A 12,959-nucleotide genomic window follows, 5' to 3' on the forward strand; every position below is an offset into this window, starting at 1 on the left:
TGCACCAAAATCCTGGAAGTTGGGAGGACACACGAGATTAGGTCCTTGAACATGGTTAAATCCTTTATTATTGGCTCAGAGGAAAGAATGACAGGCAGTATAAAGGTAAAGCACTTTATTTTCTGGTTAATTTTATGAACATTTATGTTTGGGGAGAGAAACTTTTTAAACATTCTTTTTTTTAACTTTTAGTTCTAACAATTCTAATTCTGACCTCTCTGCTGATCATTAATTCATGTTTATTGAGCTGCATCAAACTACACTGATCCCCTCCTTTTTACCTCCCACACTGGTGTGTGAGATTGAGCAGAAGGGCTAATTCTAATTTATTGAGTATGGCTTTGATAATTACAATTAGATCTGGAGAGTTAGGTTTGAAGTTTAGGTTTTTAAATATTTTTTTCTTGTGCATGTGTATGTGGGGTTTTGTTTTTTGTTTGTGGTTTTTCCTGATGGCGCATCTTTACTAATGATGCTCAGTTCAACCTGAGGTCAGCTCACAAAAATGCAGTTTTTAGACTGTGGCTATGATGAAATATGGAATATGTGCTTTGGGTCCAGCCTCACTCACCTTCAGATTTCACTGAAATGAGGAATTCACCTGACAAAATTGTTGTGGAAATTTAAAGTTCTTCCTCTGTGTAATTTTCAAACAGTGAAGTTGGATTTTTCTCCTTCTTCTGCTCATAAGGAGGGTGCCTGAGGCGTTGTTTCCAAGAACAAAATGAAGATTTTTCTTGCTATTTCAGCTGCCACTGTTTGCTCCCACCTTTTCCAACTGCACAGCCCAGCTCCTGGGCTGGTTTTTGTCTTGAAACTTATGGGGTGGCCCTGCCCACACATTCGATGGATTGAACATCACTTGGCCTTTTAATGGGCTTTTTATGGACTGGTTACTGCCATAAATTGTCAAAAGCCTGTTAATGCACTACTTATTTCTGGAAAACTTCATTAAGGGGAAGTAGGAATAAATCTGGCTTTTTTCTGCATTACTAAAAATAATATGTAAAACACAACAGATGGCTTAATATTTTTATTTCACCATTTCAGTTGTGCTCACCTCAACCACTCTTGACTGACGTCCCATGCAGGTGCCAACAGCCATTAATTTTAAAATAAGCTGCTTTGAAATCTGTTTTCATATTTACTCCCAAATCCATGCTTTGGACCTAAAGCAAGTTGATCTTAATTAAAGATCCTGCAGAAACACCCAGGCTGCAGCTCCTGGTAAATGTCTGGGTTGATGCACTTCCACCTCTGTTGAAAATGTGCTCTTTAATCCTGGGGAGCTGCAGAACTCCCATGGGAGCACCACGTGCTTGTGCTTGTGGTGTGGCCAAATGTGAGAAACTCCATCTAAAAATCACCACAGTGGGAAAGGATTTGGAGTATTTGTAGAGGTTTCTAGAATGTGTTATTGGATCACCTTCCCTGGCTCTGCTTTTACACCGAGAAAGCACAAATAGGAACAAAGTTGAGGCTGGATTGTACAAATATTTCTGATGGCAGTCTGAGGAAATGAAGTCATCCTGGGATGTGCTAAGGAAGCTGCATGTCAGACCTCTCTCTCCTACATACCAGCCTGTTTAAAATAAATTTACATTTAAGGTCTGATATGAAACCCCTTGAAGTGAACGGAGAGACTTTAATGCTCTTTGACTAAAATGCATTTAGAAGATCTCACATTTTCTGTGATTCTATTTCTGCAGCAGCTTGGTGGGTTTTACTATTCCTGAGCATTTCCTGCCTGGCTTCCTTCACTTTCTTTTGTTATTATTATTTCTTCTCATATTAATATCATAAATCTTTCCTCTGCTGTAATTCTAAGGCCTAACCTGATTTTCCTGCTTAATTATCATCAAGTATTTGATTTTTGCCCAAACCCACCAGCCTGGCTTCTGAAAGCAGCTGGAATTAAAAAGAAAACAACAAACAAACCCCAAGTTCTGCTCTTTGCAAACAACATTACTACTACTACTACTACTACTATTATTATTATTATTATTATTATTATTATTATTATTATTAGACTTTTATGGTATTTCTGTTGGAGTTCTAGAGGTAAATGGGCTTCATATCTGCTGTCCTTGTGTCTCACTCCATGGAAGAACAAAGCTCTTTCCTGCAGCAAACACTGCTGGAATGCAGCATTGTCAATACCAGGTATTTTCTACTTATACACAGAGGGCCCTCTTTCTTTTCTGGAAAGCAGTTTATAAAAGATAATTATGCAAGGAAAAATATTTTCTGTATGTCCAGAATGCAAAGGCTTTGGTAGTATTGGCTCAATGAATTCACTGCTGTAGGTTAGATCACAAATTTGCCACTTGCAAGGGGTAGAAAATAGTGATCAGCAACATCCAGAGGTTGCAGGTCACCTGAATTCCAGGGAGCCATCCCAGAACTGTGGAATGGACTGTTCCAAGTATAGGAGTCTTTATGATCCAATTCTAGGACATTTTTTCCATTCCCTATTTTTTTTTTTTTTGTATGTCATTTTCCCTTCTCTCTCAAGCTCTTCTCCTTCCCACCCCTTCCAAATTTTAACCATCTTATATTTTGATATTGCTTTCCTTCCTCTGGCTAGAAATGAAGAACTCAGCCAAACCCAGAATCTAGAACTGCAGCAGAAGTTTAGGGTCACCCTTAAATCTTGAAATCCTTAGGGACAAGTTTAGTGGTGGTGAATGTGTGGAGAACATCTACATTAAAACAATATCCTTAAAATCACATTAAATGTGATGCTAAATGTCCAACACATAATTACAGTCACCATCACTAGAATATTCCAGATATTGTTGGAAAATTTTCTTGGTCACTACAATGTTCTGTTTGTTTCTCTTGCAGGCTTTAGTGCTAACTTTGGTGTGTTTGGGGGAAGAGGATTAACACTGCTTTGTTTGTAATCACGGAAGGCTTGGGATGCACTTTATGCTTTAATGTAATTATGCCTCGTAGATAGAATCCAGCAGCTTCCCAAGGATTGCTCACATCCCTGTGGGATACTCAGCTGAGATAAACATGTATCTAGTTTATTGAACATGATTAACTACCTGAAGTATTGGAATTCTTGTGCAGAGAATCACACCAGCCCTGGATTTTGAGATGACTGGAGAGACACTGTGTTTGGTGGGATGTGTCCAGCTGGACACACCACACTGGGTGACACTGATGGGCTGGGATCCAGCTGCCTCCTTCCCCTCCTCCCCTCTACAAATGCTGCTGGTTTGATAATCCCCAGCTCCCATTCAGTGAAGAACTAAATGAGACCTTTTATTTATTTCTCACCTAACAGCTCTGCTCTCCTGCACTTGTACCAAAGGCAGCAGCACACTGAGGAGAACACAACAAAGCTGGCACAACTTCCCTTCCCTTCCCTTCCCTTCCCTTCCCTTCCCTTCCCTTCCCTTCCCTTCCCTTCCCTTCCCTTCCCTTCCCTTCCCTTCCCTTCCCTTCCCTTCCCTTCCCTTCCCTTCCCTTCCCTTCCCTTCCCTTCCCTTCCCTTCCCTTCCCTTCCCTTCCCTTCCCTTCCCTTCCCTTCCCTTCCCTTCCCTTCCCTTCCCTTCCCCTTCCCTTCCCCTTTCCTTCCCTTCCCCTTTCCTCTCTGCACTGACACTGATCCACAGCCTGCTGCAGTTGATGGCAATCCTGAGATCATTAAACAGCCTCTGGTTTTAATTAGATAAAGAGGATTCCTTCCATTTCCTTGCCCACCTGTGTTCTCCCTGCCCCTGCTGTTGGTTCCAGCTCTGAGAGCCCGAGGCCACCTCTGAGACCAGGAGGCACTGAGCCACTTCAGGCTGCAGCTGGAGAGTGTCAGGAGCAATGTGAGATCAAAATAAACCTGACTTCTACATAAACTTCGAATTTTTAAAAGCCAGGCAGGAAGAGACTGATGCAGGACACTGCATAGTGGGCACAGTTCTGTGAGGGAGCTCTGAAGACAGGGCTTCATCTCCCACACCTTCTGCACCTGTAGATGACCACGTTGGTTTAATTCCTAGTGACAGTGATCACCCCATGACAGGCATCCCATGAAACTTGAGGCACCAAAGTGTGGCATGTCTAGAAGCCTCCTGAGGTCTTTGATGGAATGAAATTACTTTTTGGAGTTGCCCAGCTCTTTTCATTGATGCTCTGAGGGGAGACCTGATTGCTCTGAACAAGTCCCTGGCAGGAGGGGACAGCCGGGGGGGTCGGGCTCTGCTGCCAGGGAACAGGGACAGGAGGAGAGGGAACGGCCTCAGGCTGGGCCAGGGGAGGCTCAGGGTGGACAGCAGCAGGAATTTGCCCATGGAAAGGGAGCTCAGGCCTTGGCAGGGGCTGCCCAGGGAGCTTTGCAGTGCCCATCCCTGGAGGTGCCCAAGGAAGGGCTGGACGTGGCACTCAGGGCTCTGGGCTGGGGACAAGGTGGAGATGGGTCACAGACTGGACTCCATGGGCTGCGAGGGCTTTTCCAGCCTCAGGGATTCCGGGATTCCATTCTAGGGTACTCTAAGAAGCCCAGGGAAGCTGCACTTCCAAGGCAGGCACTGCTTTTTGAAGATCTTCCTGTGAAAATCTGGCCCCATGGAAATCAATGGGGAATTACCTCTGCGTGTCCAGACAGCTATTGAGCTGTAAGGAGGTTCTTAATTGCAATCATTTAACATAAATGCTTCTTTTCAGGAATGGGAAATTGATCTGGCAGGCTGATAGAAACTGCAGGCTCTGAGTGTCAGCAGGAGATGGTGGGAGAAAAAGCAGGAAGGTAGGAAATACTCTTTTCTCATTCTTCAAATAACTACTCTGAGAAATAATTTGACAATTGCTCATTGTTCTAATGAACCCCTGCTCTTGATTATGATAAATACTAAATTACATGATAATTTCTCCTTCGCTTTCATTGACAAAGTTGTCTGTATTGACAAGACACAATGAGATTATTTGTTTAAATGGGAAGCAAAAAGCAGAGGATTTCCTGCAATGCTGCAAAGTACTCTGAGCTGGAGAGGCTGAAGCAGGGATGGTTGTGATAAAGCACCGCAGAACACAGAAGTTGATTAGAGCATTGAATTAACGATGCTCGTGCAGGCTCTCATCATGCCACTCGTTCCCTCAGCCTCCTGTGTCACCCTTTCAATCTGCACATTATTGTTTTCTTATCCAGAAGTGTTTTGGGTTTGTTTGTTTGTTGTTTTTTTAATTTATTTTTTTTTACTTATTTTTTGAGAAATCAGCACAAATGCCAGCACTTGGCTTTCATCAGGAAACCAAGCCCCAGTGTTCTGCTCCAGAGTCCCAAAAAAAATCCTGTGCATGGTGGCTTCCTCAGGTCAGCCTCCAACAGCCTCTGCAGCTGAGAGGAATGTGGGACAATCCAGAGCAGCTGTACAAACCTCTGATCTTCAGTGTTTATTTGCCTCTGAAATGCCATCACTGCTGTGGCAGTAGCAATCAGGCCTGGCACTGCTCTTCCTGAAGGCACAGCTGAATTTAAAGACCCAACACAGGTCAAGGGGGATGAAATGAAATCAAGTCAAGACTGAGGCTGTTTCTGCAGGCCTGTGATGGGTTGTGGAACCATATCCAAGGGTTTGTTGAAGCACCTCTCCCCATCCAAACTGTCCTAACCTCCTTTAGCCATGGGGCACGTGAGGGTCAGGCCTCAGAGCCAAATGCCAAAGTTCACATTTACATTTGTGCCAGCACCCCAAACTCATAAAATCCCAGAATTATCTGGGTTGGAAGGGACCTTAAGATCACCCAGTGCCATGGGCAGGGACACCTTCCACTGTCCCAGGCTGCCCCAAGCCCTGGCCAGCCTGGCCTTGGACACTTCCAGGGATCCAGGGGCAGCCACAGCTTCTCTGGGCACCCTGTTCCTCAGTTTTAGGATGAGACAGAGGCCTCCTGTGCCTGAGAGGTTTTTCTGAGGGTGTGGATGTCTCCAGAGATGTCAGAGTCTGAAGCTGAGCTCCCTCAGTATGGACATGGCCAGAGAGGGTGAGGAAGTCACTGGCAGCCAGGATTAATAAGAGGTTCCTTGGTTTAAGTATTTGAGCCTTCACTGTCTGCACTCACACACAGAGTTATTAATGCTTTAAAAAACCCCTTAAATCCCTGTGGAATCATAATTTGCTCCTGTGGATTGCAAGCTGTGTCTGCAAATGTTTAGGGAACTTGTTGGAAGTAAATAATTTCCAGCTGAAGACTGGTGGATGCTGTGGATATAGACTTCCAGCTACCATTAATGCCTAACCTGAGGTTGTCACTGGAAAATAGCAGCAGAATGGGCTTTTGCCTTGTGGCTATTTTTTAATTCAAAGCTCTCTTGAGTAATACTCCAGATAAAACTTCTCTGACCAGCCCTTGGCACTTATGTTAAAGCTTCTTGTGCAACCTCTGGCATAAATTTGGGCTTCTGCACTCAGGGCTGTGGGGAGCCCTTGCACTCATGAAGATTTTCAATGGGTGTTCAAGGCCAGGCTGGATGGGGCTCTAGGGAAAGGTTCCCTGCCCATGGCAGGGGGCTGGAACAAGATGGTTTTTAATGTCCTTTCCAAACCAATCTGTGATTCTATAATTCTTCAATTTTACTGGGCATTGTGTGACTCTGAGGGTAGAAATTGCCTATTTTTGAGGAACTTGAAAATCTCCCAGCTTTGTTTTTTTGTCCTGTGTCTGAGGACAGGGTGTTCTGCTGGCCATATGTAGGAGCTCATGAATAGACTGCAAAAATCCACTTTAATGAGCTTTGCAAATGGAAGCAAGGTGTGTTTCCTCAGCTGCCAAATTCCCCTGGCCCTGGGTGATATTCTTGGAGGCAGATCATGGGTGGAGAGTTAAATGAGGAGGAGGTGAGGAGTTAAACGAGGAGCTAAAGGTGCTCTGAGCCTCCTTATGGGCAGGATCCATACCTGCCATACTAAGGACAGAAAAATTCCAGTCTCTTAGATCACAGAGGTTTTTCTCCTCCAAAACCTGCATGGACAGGACTGATGTCCTGCAGAGGGTGGGGTTGGGATGGGCTGGTTTGGGATCTGTCCTTTTGGCAGAGACTCCACAAGGCAGTCATGAGGCTCTGTCAGAAGGCCTCCAGCTTCCACCAGCCTGTGTCCTTGGGCATCATTAAAAACTGCAGTGCTGTGTGGAAAAACTGGATTCAATAACCTCCAATTGTTCGATACTTCTATTCCAGCTATTAATAAAACATAAAAATTGCATTTTCAACATCAGCAGCATTCTAGCAAAGCCTCTGGAGAAAACCTCCAAAAGGCAAGCAACTAAAAGCCAAAAAAAAAATCTTCCAGAAAGTCAAGTGGGAATGAGATTAAAACTTTTCCCTTGCTGTTTGGTAGATTTGGGGTTTGTTCAGAATCATCACATTCTGCACAATCAATATATAAATATTAACACTTAATATATTGGGAATGTTGTTTTCTACTATCAAACTGTCTCCACCAGTAAAAGTTGTACATCCATATAAATGTAACACATTAACCTAAACCTTATAAGTTTTTAAAAACTGCCAGAACTTAATTGTCCCATATAAAAAATAACATCCTGGAGCTGGAAGGTGATGGAAGCACTGAACAGAGGTGCAAAGCTTTTAACAGCAATGAAAATCAAAGAAATTATACAATAGAAATGGGATCTTTACAATGTATCAAGCACTGCTGCTTGAGACATAATTTAATTTGTTTGGGAGAGCGTTAACATGAATTATTTTACTTCTTACTTGTATAGAAGGATATAGACAAGTCCTGTCATGAGGAGATCATGACAAACACAGTAATCCTACACCAACAGTGTCCAGAGTTCTTGAGAGGTGAAAGAAAGAACATAAAGCTTAAACCTAAACCTACTCTGGAATATTTGAATATATCCATTGTGATGGGGATTTTATGAAAATATAAATGAAATTCTGTCTCTCTTACACAGTTTGAAGGAGAGATCTTATTTTCCTTACAAAGTATCATGTTTCAACAACGTGACTACAAAACAAGGCTCCAAACACATGCCTGTGAAAAACAAGTCTTTCCTGCAGTGAAATTATGTACCTCGAGAAGCTCAGACTGAATGTGGTACAAATGCACTGGCAGAAATTCCACAAAGAATTGTGTCTTTTACTAATTGAGCCTGTGGTTGTGGGGCTTTCGGCTGGTGTTGCTATAATTAACTCTTTCCTTATTTGCTTATGAGGCAAAATCATTAGGTAATGATCTGATAGCATTGTTGTGACGCTGCAGGAGCCCTGCCTTATGTAAGGAAATCAATAACTCCAAGTATTGCAAATGGTTTGGTAACTGCCCTGAAAAGTTGGTTTCTGTAACTTCTCGTTTTCCCACAGGAAAGTAATGAGTTCCCGAGCTTGTACTTACAGTTCAGGCCTTTATTCTCATATTCCCTGGGAGATAGGCTTGGAAATGAGAGGCCCAGCATTAAAATATCCAGGTCTCCATTTCCATAAAGGCTTAACTCATTAGTTCACTCCAGAAGTGGAGTTAGGGCAAAATGCAGATTCACATGGAAAAGGATTTGTTTTTCTCAGCAAGGAATTTACCTGGGGTCTCTGCACAGAATCACGGGGTGGTTTGGGTTAAAAGGGACCTTAAGGATCATCAGGGACACCTTCTACTAGAGCCCCACCCAGAAATGCCCACTCTGGGCATCACAGGAAAAAATAAAAAACCCAATTAACTCTCATACTTGGCTAGGACTCACCTATGTGTTTGTCCCTTCCAGAATTCTTTGAAACTGAGAATTTATAAGCAAGAAGGCAGGCAGGCAGGCAGAGCAGGAAACCAGTCCTGGTGTGATTTGATAGATTGCTGATAGTTAAAGCACAACCCAGAGAGGCTGAGGATTTGGATTCCAAACCAATAACTCTCCATGTACCTATAGTTTACTGCCTATCAGCACCGAGGCAAGATCAAATAAATTTCGTTTGCTTAATGAAAAACGAATATCCTGACACGGTGAACAGCCCAAAAGTGACTAATCCATCTCTATCTCCCCCAGCGAATAGTATTAATTATGTTGTTTGCTTTCCTAGACTAATTTTTTCCTAGTCTGAGGTAATAACTGCATATGTAACTGCTAGAATGAGATAGGTATAGCTGAGCTGAGCCAGTGATTTACAGCCCATCAGAGCAAGAAATGTATCCTGGCTGTTGGTGCATTATCACTAACCCAAACACTTTTTTATATTTATATTTATTTAAACCGGTCACCAGCTGTCTGAGGAGAAGAGGGCTCTGTCAGGAAGTGTTTCTTTTATTTTTGCAATGAGCTGACCACGACTGACAGGCACAAACTCCACCTGTGCAATTGTGCCCCTCAGCAGTGGGATGGCTCCCTGAGCTAAGAGTGCAATTCCTTCCAAGTGCTGTCTCTCCACGAGTTTCCTGCAGGCAAAGCAGCCGAGGCTAGGCATTTCTCACAATTTCTGCAGGGCTGCTTTCACGGCTGTTGTGTGTGTGAACGGTCCTGCTGGGGGATGCAGTTACCTGTAACAGCTTACAGCCCTAAAAACCGCAAAACAGCCCTAAAAAACAACCTCCAGCGAGCTCGTGGAAAAGACGTAATTTTTTAATCTCTTTGCTCCTGCATTCGTTTTGCTCAGGAAAGTTAAGTGGCCCTGGGTGAGTCTTCCTCTGGCTCCTGGCGCCCAGCAGGGAGCGGCTCGGGGGGGATTTTAACAGCGGGGACACCGGCAGGGGCTTCTCCGGGTCCTCCCAGCGCAGAATTCCCGTTCCAAAGCCCCCGAGCCGCGCTGGCCCCGCGCATCCCCCGCGCTCCCCGGGCCGCCCGGCCGCCGCTGTCCGCGGTGCTGCAGCGGGGCCGGAGCGCTCCGGCAGCCGGAGGCAGAGCGCCCCGGGGCTGGCCGAGAGGGCGAGGAGCGAGATGGGGAAAAGGGAGGCATCCTAAGCAGCCAGGAGGAGCAAGCCCCGAGGCAGCTTTCCCGGAGAAGATGCTCCGGCCACGGCGATCCGGGAGCCCCTGGCTCCCCGAAACTGCGGTCCCTTCCCCACCGCCGTCCCCCGGCCCTTCGCCGCCCGCTTTTACCACGAGAGGAAAGTTTTGTCCGTGCTTTCTCCCCACCTTTGGCAACGGACCTGGCCTGGAAGGGACGGCGAGGGCCGGGGGGGAGTGGAAGAAGGGGGGGAGTTATCTCCTACTTATTTATTTATTTATCTCTTTCCTCCCTCAGGTCGCCATGGTGATACCGAGCTCGCTCTCCCTCCGAACAAGAGGAGACGGGCACCCCTCCGTGACCACCCCCGTCCCCTCCGCCACCCGTGTCCCCCGGGGGAAGCTGTCCCTTCCCTGACCGCCCAGCGGGGCCGCGCCGCCCCCTCATCCCGGCTCCGGCTCCTCTCCGCCCGGCCCCGGCCGCCTCCAGCGCTACCCCGGCTCCCCCCAGCCTCGCCCCGGCTGCTCCCAGCTCCCCGCGCTGCCCTCCCAGCGCACAAGTGAGACGGGAGCAGCCAAAACAGCACCGTCCCCTCGCTCCTTCCCTCCTCCCCGCTTTGAAGTTCTTCCCAGCTCGGGCAGCGCCGCTGGAGCTCCGCTGGGCAGGGGGCGGCCGGGCGGGACGCGGATCCCGGCGGGTCCGGCCCGCGGTGCCGAGCCCCGGAGCCGGGGGGAGCCCGGCGCAGCCCCGGCCCCGTCGCGGCGGCCGCGCTTTTGCCCGAGGGCGTGGGGATGGGGCTCCCACGAGGGAGGCTCCCGCGACGGCAGCTGGAATCGGGGACCTCGGGGCCGCCCGCTCGCCCCACCGCGTTCCCCTCGCTTCGGCCGCTGCCGCTTCGCCCCTCGCCCAGCGGGAAGCGGCCGCGGCCGCCCGCCCCCGGGTTACATAAGTAACGCGCCCCGAATCCCTCGGCACCGCCGCCGTGGCTGCCCGGGAGCTCGAGGAAGGGCGTTTTTTGGGGCGGAGAGGGGGGGAGAGGGAGAAACGCGGCGGCAGCGAGCCGCGAGGGCACAGGCAGCGAAACGGCGAGCCCCGATCCATCACCTGCGCAGCGTCCCCTCGGGCACGGCAGCCCCGCTTACCTGGCGGCTGCTGTCACTCCATGCCGGCTCCCCGCGGGACGGGACGGGGCAGGGCGGCTCTGCCCGGCGCTGCTCCGGCTGCGGGGCTCCGGCTCCGGCTCCGTGCGCGCGTCTGAGCGCCGCTCGCAGTCACACGGCCCCGAGGATGCTGTCGGGCGTCTCCATTCCCCACGCCCGCTCGCCCACCTCCCGCCGGCCGCGCACCCCCGGGGGGCAGCGGCACCCGCCGGCCGCGGGGCTCCGCCGGAGCGGGGGGCGGGCGGACGGCCGCGGCTGTGTGCGGGCTGTGCGCGGCCGTGCGCGGCTCCGGGCGAGGCGGGCGGGGGAGGCGCGGCCCCGCGGAGCGGCCGCGGGCGGGCGCGGGGGCTGCGCCGGGGGCTGCGCTGGCCCGGCGGGCGCGGAGCGGAGCGCGGGGCGCGGGGCGGGCGGCGGCAGCGCCCTCTGCGGGCGGCGGGGGCGGGGCGCCCCCTCCGCGGGGGCGGCCCCGCTCCGCCTGCGCCGCCCCCGCTGGAAGGGAGCGCTGCGCTCCCGCGGGGATGGAGGGGGGCGCGGAGCGCGGCGGAGCGCGGGGGGGACCCGGCGCTGTCCCTCCCGCCGGGATGCGGCTGCCTCCGGAGCGTCCCGCCTACCCCGGCGGAGCCCTCCCCGCGCAGGAATCACGGAATCGTGGAAGGCTTTGGGTTGGAAGGGACCTTAAATATCAGTTAGCGCCGGCCCCCCGGCCGTGGGCAGGGACAGCTTCCACTAGCCCCGTTCGCTCGGAGCTCCATCCAGCCCGGCCTTGGGCACTTCCAGGGATCCCGGCGCTGCCACGGCTTCTCTGCGCACCTCACTGCCCTCACAGCAAAGAAGAGAACCACAGGTGTATCCAGGGAACACCAGGGTTTGTGTCCCGCAGTTCTCTGGCGCATAACAAGGGCTGATCTCACACCACAAATAAACCTCCGTCCCCTGTGGGGCACTTCCCAGCACCTTTACCCCCCCCCCTTCACACTGATGGAGTTTTTGGCATTGCTTTCCCACTCTCAGGCTCGGCTGAAATTGGCCGACAGATGCCACATTCCCGGCTGGAACAGCTGCCAGGCAAACAGGCAGGTGCACACCTTCAGACATCAACAGATACTTCAACCTTCTTTGCTGAGAAAACCTGGCTGGAAAGTAGAGCCCAGAAGTCCTTTCCAGACCTCATCATAATCATCCTTTCCAGACCACTCCACCTGCTGAAAAGATGAAATACTTCACCTTTTGTGTCTGCACTGTGATAAATATTCATATTCCAAACTAAATAAATAACCATCGTCCATAATTTTGCCCCTAGTCAGTGGGAAGCAGTGGGACTGTGGATTTTCAGGTAATGTAAATGATAACAATTTGCACTTTCAAAAGTCCTATCAGTTTCTCTGTAATTTTTTCTCTTAGATTAACAGCAAGCCCAGCTCCACACCCCATCTGTGCTCTCTGACCATGCATCATCAGTGATTTAATTTTTTTCTCCTTCTGAGAAAAAAAGTAATGTTTTAAACCAGCACCGCTTTAGCTTGTAAAATCTCCTTATTTGCATCTGCTTTCTCACCTCACCCTTTCTTCACACCTTCCTACATTTTCTAATGTACTTTCTGGGAATAACTTTTTTTCTCTCTCTCTCTGAAATCTCATTTGAGGCCATGCAATTGTGTGGTGGTTGTATTATTATATCGTGTTAGGTTAAAAAATGGCTGCATTCTTGCTCCTTAAGCTTTTCCCATAAAAGAGAACCTGGCTGAAAAGAGCAGCATGAGGCCTCTTCTTCCTGGGTGATTTGCACAACTCTTAATTTCTTCCTGCAAACTACTGTTCTTTAAATCTCTTCCCTTGTGCTAGGACCAAATCTCCTGGAGCAGGAGCTGTTCTCCAAAGCTAAAGTTGCTTTTCTGGAGCCT

The 12,959-nt window shown here is 49.1% G+C and overlaps 1 protein-coding gene across 1 annotated transcript in view; it reads right to left on the bottom strand.

The window, feature by feature from the left end:
• Positions 1-11,179, bottom strand: part of KCNJ6 (potassium inwardly rectifying channel subfamily J member 6) — a 147,221-nt gene extending 136,042 nt beyond the window's left edge. Inside the window, exon 1 of the mRNA XM_088051087.1 lies at positions 11,041-11,179. The gene's annotated coding sequence lies outside the window, so the exon portion shown is untranslated. The remainder of the gene's footprint in view (positions 1-11,040) is intronic.
• Between the last annotated feature and the right edge of the window lie 1,780 nt (positions 11,180-12,959).

Source organism: Pseudopodoces humilis, chromosome 2 (genome assembly GCF_049639895.1).
Source record: "Pseudopodoces humilis isolate 2021_Gansu_Grassland_sample_001 chromosome 2, ASM4963989v1, whole genome shotgun sequence".
In the NCBI taxonomy this organism is placed as follows: Eukaryota; Metazoa; Chordata; class Aves; order Passeriformes; family Paridae; genus Pseudopodoces; species Pseudopodoces humilis.